This window comes from Bos mutus, chromosome 14, assembly GCF_027580195.1.
Source record: "Bos mutus isolate GX-2022 chromosome 14, NWIPB_WYAK_1.1, whole genome shotgun sequence".
NCBI classification, from domain to species: domain Eukaryota; kingdom Metazoa; phylum Chordata; class Mammalia; order Artiodactyla; family Bovidae; genus Bos; species Bos mutus.
In genome coordinates, this window is record NC_091630.1 from 4,921,665 (window position 1) to 4,934,871 (window position 13,207).

A 13,207-nucleotide genomic window follows, 5' to 3' on the forward strand; every position below is an offset into this window, starting at 1 on the left:
AAACACAAAATTAGACTTTATAAGATGCTTATTAATAGGATCTGTGTTCTCATTTCTTGATCCCCCACAGGTGAGTGTAGTGCTTTCAACGTACGAAAATACTTTGTAAACATTTGAAATAAGAAGGAATAAGAGTTCTAATTCGAATGTCTGGGTTAATAATTTACTATTCGATATTTTTCCTGCATAGAAATCAGAAACCATACCAAATCAACTATCTGTGCTTAATTTTCATAGGCAATGTATTATTCCTTTTTTTAAATTGCCAGAATAACTCCATATGCATTATATGCTCTAATGTTTTGAGTTCTTCAGGGGACAGAAAGATGAGTGAAAAAATGAATCAGTGCCTTCTTGCTTTTTCTCTCTCATTCTTTTTGGGAGGCTATGGGGATGGTCTTGATCCCTGTCTCCTGTACAATGTCACGAACCTCATTCCATAGTTCATCAGGCACTTTATCTATCAGATCTAGGCCCTTAAATCTATTTCTCACTTCTACTATATAATCATAAGGGATTTGATTTAGGTCATACCTGAATGGTCTAGTGGTTTTCCCTACTTTCTTCAATTTAAGTCTGAATTTGGCAATAAAGAGTTCATGGTCTGAGCCACAGTCAGCTCCTGGTCTAGTTTTTGCTGACTGTATAGAGCTTCTCCATCTTTGGCTGCAAAGAATATAGTCAATCTGATTTCGATGTTGACCATCTGGTGATGTCCATGTATAGAGTCTTCTCTTGTGTTGTTGGAAGAGGGTGTTTGTTACTGGACATGGAACAACAGACTGGTTCCAAATAGGAAAAGGAGTACGTCAAGGCTGTATATTGTCACCCTGCTTTTTTAACTTATATGCAGAGTACATCATGAGAAACGCTGGACTGGAAGAAACACAAGCTGGAATCAAGATTGCCAGGACAAATATCAATAACCTCAGATATGCAGATGACACCACCCTTATGGCAGAAAGTGAAGAGGAACTCAAAAGCCTCTTGATGAAAGTGAAAGTGGAGAGTGAAAAAGTTGGCTTGAAGCTCAACATTCAGGAAATGAAGATCATGGCATCCGGTCTCATCACTTCATGGGAAATAGATGGGGAAACAGTGGAAACAGTGTCAGACTTTATTTTTGGGGGCTCCAAAATCACTGCAGATGGTGACTGCAGCCATGAAATTAAAATACGTTTACTCCTTGGAAGGAAAGTTATGACCAACCTAGATAGCATATTCAAAAGCAGAGACATTACTTTGCCAACAAATGTTCATCTAGTCAAGGCTGTGGTTTTTCCTGTGGTCATGTATGGATGTGAGAGTTGGACTGTGAAGAAGGCTGAGCGCTGAAGAATTGATGCTTTTGAACTGTGGTGTTGGAGAAGACTCTTGAAAGTCCCTTGGACTGCAAGGAGATCCAACCAGTTCATTCTGAAGGAGATCAGCCCTGGGATTTCTTTGGAAGGAATGATGCTAAAGCTGAAATTCCAGTACTTTGGCCACCTGATGGGAAGAGTTGACTCATTGGAAAAGACTCTGATGCTGGGAGGGATTGGGGGTAAGAGGAGAAGGGGACGGCAGAAGATGAGATGGCTGGATGGCATCACTGACTTGATGGACGTGAGTCTGGGTGAACTCCGGGAGTTGGTGCTGGACAGGGAGGCCTGGTGTGCTGCGATTCATGGGGTCACAAAGAGTCGGACATGACTGAGTGACTGATCTGATCTGATCTGATCTGATAGTCTAATAGATAACATGTACAGGAATTATGAAACAAGACCAAAAATGAATGCTCATGCAAGTTTTTTGAGGGATTCCATACTAGGGAAGATGTGTATCCAGCTGTGGCAACTTAGGAGACTTTCTAGATGAGTGACATTTGAAGTCAGCTTGAAAGTATGGGCAGGATTTTAATGGTAGATGGAGTAATAAGCCATTGGAAAAGGGAAGGACGTGAGCATAAGCAGGGAAACAAAATGTCCAGAGGGTGTCATGTGGATTTGCCAGGCTAGATCATAACGTGCAAACAGTAAACACGTGGGAGATAAGCCGTACAAGCTAAGGTGGTGGTGTAGCAGGGGGTGGGTGGGTAACGTAATGTGAGCTTTAGGGGACTTGCAGTTTGGAAAACAATGCAGAAACACATACAGTAACTGTAGCAGGTTATTGTAATCACGTGGGGGATCTTTGAGAAAGATAATGAATCAACTCAGGTCCGTAGAATGAGAACATTAGGGTGACTTAGAAAACAAATGAAAGCTCCTCAGATGGATAATATTTTCCAGATTTGGGAGTCACTTTTGAATATAGGTTCCTGGCTAGGGAATTCTATTCTTTCACTCACGGAAATTCTGTTAAGTGCTTATTATGTAACAGATACTAGGCTAGTTACTGGAAATACAGAGAGAAAGTCAACAGATACTGTCATTGATCTCGTGGTTTGTGGTCTGGCCAGGTTAACCAACATGAGATGAATAATTGCACACATTGCAGCTGTATGAAGTACTGCCAAGAAGTTTAGGGTGCCATGAGAGCATGTAGTGAGTTGGCCTGATAACTCTGGTTTGGGGAGAAATCACCTTCAGGAAAGGAACTTTGGTCACCCTCAGGGCTTAGGTCAGGGAAGAGTTTGAACTCTGTTTTGGTAATTTAGGGTGAAACAGTAAAGACCTGTGTTACCTGTGGCTTCCCAGGTGGCCTAGGGGTAAAGAGCCTGCCTGCCAGTGCAGGGGACAGAGAGACAGGTTCACTCTGAGTTGGGAAGGTCCCCTGGAGAAGGAAATGGCAACACGCTCCAGTATTCTTGCCCGGAGAATCCCATGGACAGAGGAGCCTGGCAGGCTACAGCCTTTGGGGTTGCAAAGAGTCGTGGACATGATTGAGCACGCACACGCACGCAATCCAGACCTGAAATAGTAAAGGAGGGGATGAGTGTGCTTCAGTTTCTGTCTGCTGAGCCTTGTGAAACCAAGGGGAAAATATTACAAGCAAAGAACCAGGAGGTAAAGCAAAAAAAAGAAAAGCACGAGCACAGGCAAGTGAGCCAAACTCCTGATGGGACTATAGCTTCAGCAGGTCTTTAAAGAAAATTGATACCATTGTCTGAGCGCTTAAATTTTGACTTGGCACTTTGCTCTCTGGAATTAAGGCCTTTTTTAGGGCAACAGAAAACTGCATGCCTACTGGAGTTAGCAATTAAGAGTTTACAGATCATTCTTGCACAATGCAGATTTACAAAAATACAAAAAAGGAAAACATTCCTTTTCCAATTTTAGAAAGGAAAAAACATGGCTGAACAATCTGTTAGTTTTGAGATTTTTCTCCAAATACCTCTTTTCTCTTTAGCTTTCACTGAGTCTTAGCCATCTAAGAAAGTGGTAAGTGTTACCAAGGATAATTCCTTTTCCTTTACTTGTTTTTCAAGTTGCAGAACTTTATGGGCTCCAAATTTCTGTGGAACCAGAAAAGCCCTTGTTTTATCTGTATTCCGTCTGAGAGCTTAGATTTCCCTTTGGGTTAGTTTTCTGAAGATCATAACATGTTTTTTTTTTTTTTTTTTTTGACCTGGCTTAATGATTAGCTCTTGCACTTACAAAATAAAAGTAATTTCTTTACCTGCTATTCTATTTATATAGGGAGTGACATTAAATTGCTGCTTTTGGGATGCCCACGTGACATGGTAAGTTTCTGACATTGCATATCTTAGGAAGCATTCGAGATTCCCGAGTCAGAGATGTCTTTCTACAATAAGGCCAGTTTGAACTTTACCTGCGAGTCTAAAGTTTTCTTTTCTTTGTTCCTAACCTTCGGAGCAATGGTAACCCGTTCTGGGGTTTCCATTTGGCTCCCAATGACGCTCTAAACTGCATCTGCTCCCAGAGCCTAAGTGTTCTTGGAAGCCCCTGAATTCAATGAGACCCCCCGCCCAGCGCCCAGCCAGACTTTACAGGAACAAGGCTGAGCTCCACCTAAGCTGGGTCAGTTGGAGTCCTTTTCCTAGGAATCTGCAACTGGGACTAGAAAAATGCAGGGAATTTAGCTTTGTCTGAGAGCATTTTGCTTTTAATGACAGTGTTGGCCTGAAACAAATAGAATTCAAGTTATTTCTTCAGAGAAAAACGAGCGGTTATTTGGGATCAGCAGAGAACTACATTTCAGGGCCTGCAACCACAGTGAGCCATGTGCAAGTCCCCACACAGCAAAGGAAGGAGAATTATTTTATAAAAAAGAGAAGACAGTTGGGAGGGCTACGGTAAACAAAAAGTTCATGGTTTTCATAGGCTGAGTTTTTGCCGAGAAAGAAGAGGAGTCGGTCTTTTTCTTGTTGGGCTCTCCCTTCTGGTCTCCTCACTATTTGATAAGGTTTCTATTGATTCATTTTTTACATTTCCCCATTTGATCAAGAGCTTTCTCTGAAAGAGCAGTGTGGATCAACATTAGGACTCCTGGTGTCAGTAACCTTCCGTCCCTCAATACTTCCCAGGTGTAGTGTCCCATGCTGAAGGGAAAGTGTACAGACTGGAAACTTATTGAGGTCACATTTGAGTAAGAAGGAAGGGTAAGAGGGAAAGCTCTCAAGCATGTTTTTTCTAAAAATCCACATGCTATCATGATCAAAGGTCAGCGTCTAACTAGAGATCACCTAAAGCATTATGTCATCATTGAAGGGCTGGGACACGCTTCTTACAGGCCTGGTCTGGATGCCTCTGGAAAGCCATGTCATCAGATGTCACCCTCTCCAGTTCTGGACAGTGGTCACTCAGGCCCCCAGACCATGTGCTGCTCCAGTTGGGGTCCAGTGCTTCTCTACGTGTCTGCCTTGAATCCAGGCATCTATTCCGTGGAGTCCGACGCACAAGGATTGGTTAGCAGTACCTGATAGGAAGCCTGGCTGCTAAGACTGAAGAGAGTTCTAGAGGTGCCTTTTCCAATAGACAGAAATCTACAAATTGCATGGCCTGTGTCTCCTGAGAGCATCCTTTGAAAAGATTGCTCTACCAAAACATGGTTATGTTTAATAGAAGCATTCAGGCTGTAGCAACCACTGAAATCGATCTCTTTTTATGGGTTGTGGGTCAAAGACAGCAGGATAGAAGTACACCGGGCATTCTGTGACTACCTCAAAAGTTTAAAAATTTACGAACTCTCAAAGGTGTGGATCCAAGACTTATTAAAGACAAATGACAATTCTTTTGGTTGAGGTATTTGGAAGGCCTCTACAAATGTTGCCAATTGTGTTTTAGTAATGTTATTAGTGTATTAGACTAAACTAGAGGATTAAGTGTGGTAAGCACAGGAAAAGTCTTGTAGAACTGTCCAAACAGCACATACTTACTTGTCAAAGTATCTGACCAGTAAAATGGTTCTTTGATCCCTATGAAGTTCCAGAGGGTTTCCCCAGGTAGGGATAATCTCCTCCAAAAGGACTTCAGCCACATAAAAGGCTGTTTTTAAGGGAAGGCTTCCGACCAGTGTGAAAACACATAGACGGTGACTCAGATATACCCATTAGACAGAAGGCAACGTATGAAGGCCACTTGCCAAACCCCCAGCTGTTCTTTAAGCAGTTTAAAATGTTGGGGAACAGCACGAACTGGCTTCCCTGGGTTTTACTTCAGACAAGTGGAACCAGTGTGTGCTAAGCTTCAGTCGTGGCTGCCTTTGCAACCCCACCAGGCTCCTCTGTCCACGGGAGTCTCCAAGCAAGAATACTGGAGCAGGCTGCCATGCCCTCCTGCAGGGGCTCTTCTTGACCCAAGGCTCAAACCTGTGTCTCTTACATCTCCCGAGTTGGCAGGCATGGTCTTTACCACCAGTGCCACCTGGAACTAGGGAGGTAGGCACTTTTTGTGGCTTTGTTAACGTTTTCCCACCGATATTGATTCATGATAGGTATCACTTTGTAGTAGAACAATGATTTAATGCATGCACAGTGGTGAGGAGTGAGAATTTTAGGGTCTCCTGCAGGACTATGTTGTTATTTGGTCTAAAACAGAGCCTTCTCTTTTTATAAAACCAGCAATTGTTGAATTTTTAATTTTTTCCCCCCAAGACCACTTGTTGAGCTTCTCTATTAAGTTTTTCTAGTTACTTGGGGAAACATCTCTTTGTAACATCACCAAGGTTTGACTGCTGTTGGTCACTCTAAGGGCGCCATTCCTTGCAGAAATATCAGGAAGGTGATATCCTTTAGCTTCCAGAGTCAAATTGAGAATGCCCCTAAATCTTAATAACACCTAAAGCAGCGGGTAAAAGTATTGGGTCTAAGAAGTCCTGAATACGGGTGCTAATTAAAATTTTATTTTTATTGGAATTAGGGAGCTATGCTGTTTCCACATTTCAAAGTCATGAGATACTCCAAAAGTATATCTACTATTAGTATAAATGCTGGCAGTTTTGTTGTTGGCTAAAGTACAAGCCTGTGTAAGAGTGTATAATTCAGCCTGTTGGGCAGAAGTAATTATAAGTGAAAGAGCTGCCTCAACAACATCAAAAGGAGTTGCAATAGCGTGCCTGGCACAATAGTCACCATTGTCATCTTGTAAATAGGAGCCACCAGTGAACCATGAACAGCTAGCATTACTCAGAGGAATTTACTGCAGATCAACACAAAGAGTCAGGAGGTGACCTGGCAGTGCTAAGCAGTTGTGAAGGACTTCATCAGTGATTGAAGGGAAAGAGCAGGAGCATTAAGGTCATCACAATGTGTGAGATTTATGTTAGGAGGAGTTAACAAAAGGACTTTGTAGAAGGTGAGGGAGCTGACTAAGAAACGTTGAGTATAATTGAGAGTTTGGGACAGCTTCTATAGCGTGAGATATGCAAATGATTAAAGGGAATCTCACAGTGATTTTCCTGGTGGCCTTAATAAAAAGGGCAGAGGCTATAAGGCAAGAGGGCAGCCCATTCTCACAAGCTCCATTTGCTGGCTAAAATACTATGTAGGTCAATGGTGGTCCCCTCATTTTTGGGGTGAGTATCCAAGGGCATTCCCTTCCTCTTCATACACAAAAAGTAAAAAGGAATCTGATATTTGGGATGCCCAATGGCAGGTGGCTTCATCAAACTCTTCTTTAAAGGATTAAAAATTACCTGGTTTTCCCTGTTAGATTGGGTCAGTGTTGCTACTGTTTAGTAAAACATGCAGAAATCTGGATATGAGAGAGAAATTTAGAATACAATTTTGGCAACAACCAACTAGCCCAAGAAAACCTTGCAGTTGCCACTTCGTTTTGGGTTTTGTGAAACTCGGGATACTGTGAAGTCTGTCTGGATCTGGGAGCAGTGCTTGTTCTCATCTCAGGTGCCATAAATACTGAATCTGGGTTTGCAGTGTTTCTTTGGTGACTTTACATTCCTTTCAGGCTCAAGGCTTTAGCAAATGGATGTAGTTTTCCTGTGAAGAGGTTTGAAAAAGAGAACAAAAAAGCAAATTATCTATATATCGCCATAAAGTAGAACCCCTAGGGGACGTTATATCCTACAGATCAGCCTTCAGGTCAGTATGAAATGAGGGTTCTCTGGCCAGGTGAATTGTTTTTCTCCCAAGAGAAGGCAAAAAAAAAAAAAAAAAGTACTGGTAAGCTTCAAGAGCTAGAGTACTAAAGAATGCACTGCTTAAATCAGTTACAGTAAAAATTTTATTTCCAATGGGAAAGGATGTCGGTAGCAGAATGAGGCTTAGGGACCACAGGGTATCAAGGAATAGCAATGCGATTTGCTGCTCAGAGGTTCTAGACAAACTCCCACCCTTGACCCTCAGGTCTTCTCAGTGATAAAATGGGAACGTTACAGGGTCTGGTACAAGGAATAACATGATCCTGTGCCTTGTAATCTTCTGTTATGGACTTTATGCCTTGAAGAACTCCTTTACTCATAGATTAATTCTGGGGAGAGGTTTTGAGGGATGTATTTGACTCTTGAAGGGAGGTGAGCTGTGAATGTTGCTTCAGTCGGGGGAATATAAAAAATTAAAGGTTTAACCTCTGGATCCTCAGAAGGCTTAATTTTAAACGGAATAGGCTCTGATAAGTTTAGAGAAAAAGGGAGAAGGGAGAGTTTCAGAGAAAAGGGTAAGTTTGATGAGAGAATTAGTATAGGGAAACGATGTACAGAAGAGGTGTAGGCAGCACAGATGGGAAGGAAGAAGACGATGCTGGCTGCTGGACTGACGCCTGAGCTCAAGGATCAGAGAGAGGGACACGGTGGCCCCACCAGCGAGCCTGAGACACAGCAGTCACAGAGGGGGGCCTGGCGGGAGGCTGTGGGAGCCATTTTACCATCTCCAAAAGCATGTTTGCCTCAGTCACTCTCAGAATCTCATTTTGCAGAGAGGCAAATTTAGGCTCCCGACAATGTTTGGACAGCTCCAAATGCCAATCAAAATAAACATCCTGTTCATTTCTGGAAATTTTAACACTATTGTTGTCCAATTTAGCTTTAAGGAATGCAAGCCTGGGGATTTCCAAAGTTCCCCGTCGTGGCCATTGATATTCTAAATTGTCTTTGGTGCGGAAACACACACGTGAAAGGGCATCCGCTGGACTTTCTGTGGGAGGGGGGTGCACCTTCGAAACTGCGATTCCATTTCTCAGAGGTTTTTTTTTTTTTCTCAAGGAAAATCGGTGTTTTCAAAATCTTTAACAACTCAGATAGCTTAGAGCTCAAACAACTCAATTCAAACAGCTTACAATTCTAACAGCCTGCAGACCTAAAACCAGTCAGTTCTAAGGGAACAACTTGGTTTTATAGGAGGCAAGCCAAAGGCTTTTCAGCCAGTTTCCATAGAATAGGCCCTAGTTCAAAGGAGTGGGCTGATGGCTTAACCAGCACAGTCGCCCTTGAAACAGTCTTATATAAAAATCAGACCAAAGTGCCGGTTGAGTTATCACATATAGAACGAAGTCTTAACCAGAAAGGATGAAACCTTGAAACAGATTCTGGATAAAGCCTGAAGAACTTCAAATACAAGACTGGTGTAAGCTTGGACCCAGGAGACAAGCAAACCTTCAGGCTCCAGGGTCAGCGAGACAAGCAGTGAGCTCAGTCGGCTCAGTTGTGGGGGTCCTACCTGTTTGCTCACGAGCCCCAATACCTATGGGCATCTTTTCTGAATGTTGACCTAAACCAAAGAGACTGCCAGCTATTTCCCCACGAAAAAATGAAAACAAAATTTATTTAAGATCAGCAGAGAATTGCAATTCGGGGTCTGCAGCCTTGGAGAGCCACATTCAAGTCTCGCCTGCATGGGAAGGGAAGAAGGCTTTTACAGGGAGGGGAAGGAAGTTAGGAGGCTACAGGAAACAGAACCCACTGCTCTCCACCGACCAGGTCCTCGTCAGGGAAGGTAGGTCTTTGGCTCCACTTCTTGCCGGGTTCTGCTACGGTCACAGGACATGAGAGCACCCTATTCTGATTTCCGGACTCTGTTCTATTGAGGTTTCTGTTTACTAGCTTTTTGGAATAGACATAGAGGATTGTAGTGATAAAAATTGTGTTTAAAAAGTTGGAACCAAAGGAATCACTTTAAGCTCAGAGGTGGCATCAGTTAGTCAGAGCCACATTTGACCTTTTTCCACCCTGATGGTGGCTCAGGGGTAAGAATCCTCCTGCCAAAGCAGGAGATGCGGGTTAGACCCTTGGGTTGGGAAGAGCCCCTGGAGAAGGAAATGGAAACCCACACCAGTATTCTTGCCTGGGAAGTCCCATGCACAAATGTGCCTGGTGGGCTGCAGTCCATGGGGCTGCAAAAGAATTGGACACGTCATAACAACTTAACAGCCCCAACAACAACCGTGCAGTTGGCCCCTGGGCTATGAGCAAATCCTCCTGTCTGTCAGCACAGGCCCCACTGGGGCTGGTAGGTGCCAGGTCCAGGGGGCTCCAAGAGTTGTGTTTTGAACAGGTGGAGATGTCCTCGTGACAGCCACGTGGAGGCAGAAAGTGAAAGTGAAAGTCACTCGGTCGTGTCCGACTCTTTGCCACCCCGTGGACTATACAGTCCATGGAATTCTCCAGGCCAGAATACTGGAGTGGGTAACCTTCCCCTTCTCCAAGGGATCTTCCCAACCCAGGGATCGAACCCAGGCCTCCCACATTGCGGGCGAATTCTTTACCAATTGAACGAAAGTGGAGATATCAAACAGGCAATTGGAGGAGAGCATTCGAACCTTGATCTCAAATGAAAATATAAATTTGAGAAATCATTAATGTAAAAAAAATAGAATTTTTATAGCCTTTGAAACCAGAGTAATAGAGAAGTTGATCACATTATAGCAAGTCTAGAATTCTACAATTTAAATTTCCTTTCCTACATTGAACCTAGAGTTTACTTAATTTTTGGTAGTAAAATTTCCTCTGGAATTCAACTTTTGCATTATTCATGAATGGACTGACTATGCTCTTTTCAGCAATGTATGGCAGTTCTTATTTCTTTACGTCACTGAGAACTCTGTGTATTATTTTTAAAATTTACCAATATTATATGCAAAGAATCAGAAAACATTGTTAAAGCTATACTTTTTTGATTAATAAGATTGAGCGTGTTTTTACATATTTGTCAATTATTTGTCTTCTTTACAGAGTTGCCTATTTTTAACTTCTTGCTAGTTTCTCCTGGGAATTCAATTTTTATGTTGGCAAATAATGAAAACTCTTTCTATAGCAAAGGCCTTGTTCCTGTGGCTGGCATTTCTACTGAAAACTTTCCTCCAGTTACCACTTTCCTTTTCATTAAATTTTTTTGTTATTGTTGTTTGACCTACATATTTAAGATATTTCTAAGTGTGTGCCTTTGGTATTTGAGAAAAAGTTCTTCTCCTACCATATATTTCAATATTTACTTATTTTTATAGCATATTATTTCATTGAAAAATCTAATCCATCTCAGGTTTATTATGGGGTATGAGTGAGATACACCAAAGTAACTAATTTTCTAACTACTTTTTTCTGAGTAACTAAACATTATTCCTGCATAGTATGCTTGTTTGTTTTTGCTGGCAGTTTGGGTGATTTAATAACATGATGGAAAATAACACATCCAAATAGCTTAGCTTGTATCTGCTTCTAAAAGGGTATTAAAATATTTGCTGATGGTTTGGGGAAGTTATATTCTCTAGTCTTTGAGGGGAAAAAATAAGGCCACTTAAATGCTATTCCTCCCTGACATAATTGCTATTTCTACCTTCTCCTAGTAAGGGGATTAGCCTACATGCCTTTCTGAGAAACCTCTAGTGAGTGCACTTGGGCTCTGAGCATTCTAATGCTTGCAAACATTACCCTTTGTCCATCGGTTTACTTTTAGGATAAAGATACTTGTAAAGATTCAAAATGAGGGTATGCACATATCTTTAAGACTCTAGGTTACTCCTATGAGTTACTTCTCTGTTAAAAGTGGTATTTGTAAGCAGAAATACGTGAGGCCATTTCTCCTAACTTCTTTCAAGTATGTTACATTTCTATTAAGATCTTTTTAATTTTATACATTTCCCCTTAGCTTTATACATGTGTCCATATAAGCCTAGGAACATAAAATCCACTATTTTCTTGCAGTAGGTTAAATATCCACATCCATGTTTCCATTATGTCAAATGGAGCAGTCCTGGAGTAAATGCAGCTTTTCATGTTTATCTATGCCTGTCTTTCTCTTTGTCTACCTTGTGAAATTTAAAGCAGCCAAATCTGATAAGAGTAATAAGGGAATCCTAGTACAATGACTCATAGAGAACAGTAGGTAACTAAGTATTTGGTATTTATAGATAATCATGAAGATAATGTTCAGAATGTAAGTATTTCCTTATGCTTTCCTGGTCTTAGATACAAAGAGTGTCAATGACTTTCAGAGTGATTTGAACCTATTATTATCTGATGATCTCTTCCTCAAAAGATATTTTTCTTCTAAGCCTTTATACTCTCATAATAATTCTTGGTTAGTCTGCCCACAAATAAATGAACAAATTCAGGAGGAGCCAAGATGGCGGAGGAGTAGGACGGGGAGAACACTTTCTCCCCCACAAATTCATCAAAAGAGCATTTAAACGTCGAGTAAATTCCACAAAACAACTTCTGAATGCCGGCAGAGGACATCAGGCACCCAGAAAAGCAACCCAAGTCTTCGAAAGGAGGTAGGAAAAAATATAAAAGACAAAAAAAGAGACAAAAGAGGGAGGGACGGAGTTCCGTCCTGGGAAGGGAGTCTTAAAAAGAGAGAAGTTTCCAAACATCAGGAAACCTTCTCACTGCTGAATCTGTGCCGAGCTTTGGAAGCACAGAGGGCAACATAACAGGGAGAAAAAATAAATAAGTAAAACTCGCAGATTGCGAGCCCTACGGTAACTCCCCCAGCGGAGAAGCAGCGCAGACGCCTGCACATGCCATTAGCAAGCGGGGGCTGGGCAGGGAGGCGCGGCGCGGGCTGCATCGCAAGAATCTGGCCTGAATACCCCGAGCACTATCTGAGTGAAATAATTTGGGCTAGCAAACCAGACTGTGGGATATCTACCACGTGAAAAGCCAGCCCTAACCTAAGACACCGCCAGGCCCGCGCACGGAACAAAGGACTGAACAGAGATAGCCGGCTGCAGACCTTCCCCCTCCGGTGACAGGCAGCCAGAGCCAGAAGGGGGCAATCGCAGCCCCAGAGAGACATTATCTATAAAACTGTAAGCAGGCTTCCTTGCTAACCAAAACTTCTTGGGGGTCTGGACGGTCAACATCTGCCTGAGAGGGTGCGCTGGTTTTACACCCAGATAACCGAGTGGCAGGGAGGCGATAAGTCGCAGCATTGGCGCTCGCCAAACACCTCATCACCTGAGCTGCTCGGACCTGGGAAGAGCACAAAAGGCAGGCCCAAATGATTCTGCGCCTCTGAGGACTACCCGAGTGCCTGAACCTGAGCGGCTTGGACCTGGGAGGTACATGCAGCCCAGGGCCGGCCTCGGATTGTTCCCGGTGGAACAACCTAGAGCCCGAGCAGTGTGGGCAGGGAGGCTACATGCACCGAGAGGGGGGGCAGACCCAGTGTGGCTGAGGCACTGTGAGCGCACGCCAGTGTTATTTGTTTGCAGCATCCCTCTCTCCCTCCCCACGTCGCGACTGAACAAGTAAGCCTAAAAAAAAAAAAAAAACTGTCCTCCACCGTGCCCTTTGTGTCAGGGCGGAAACCAGACACTGAAGAGACCAGCAAACAGAAGAAGTTATAACAGAGGGAAATGTCTTGGAAGCT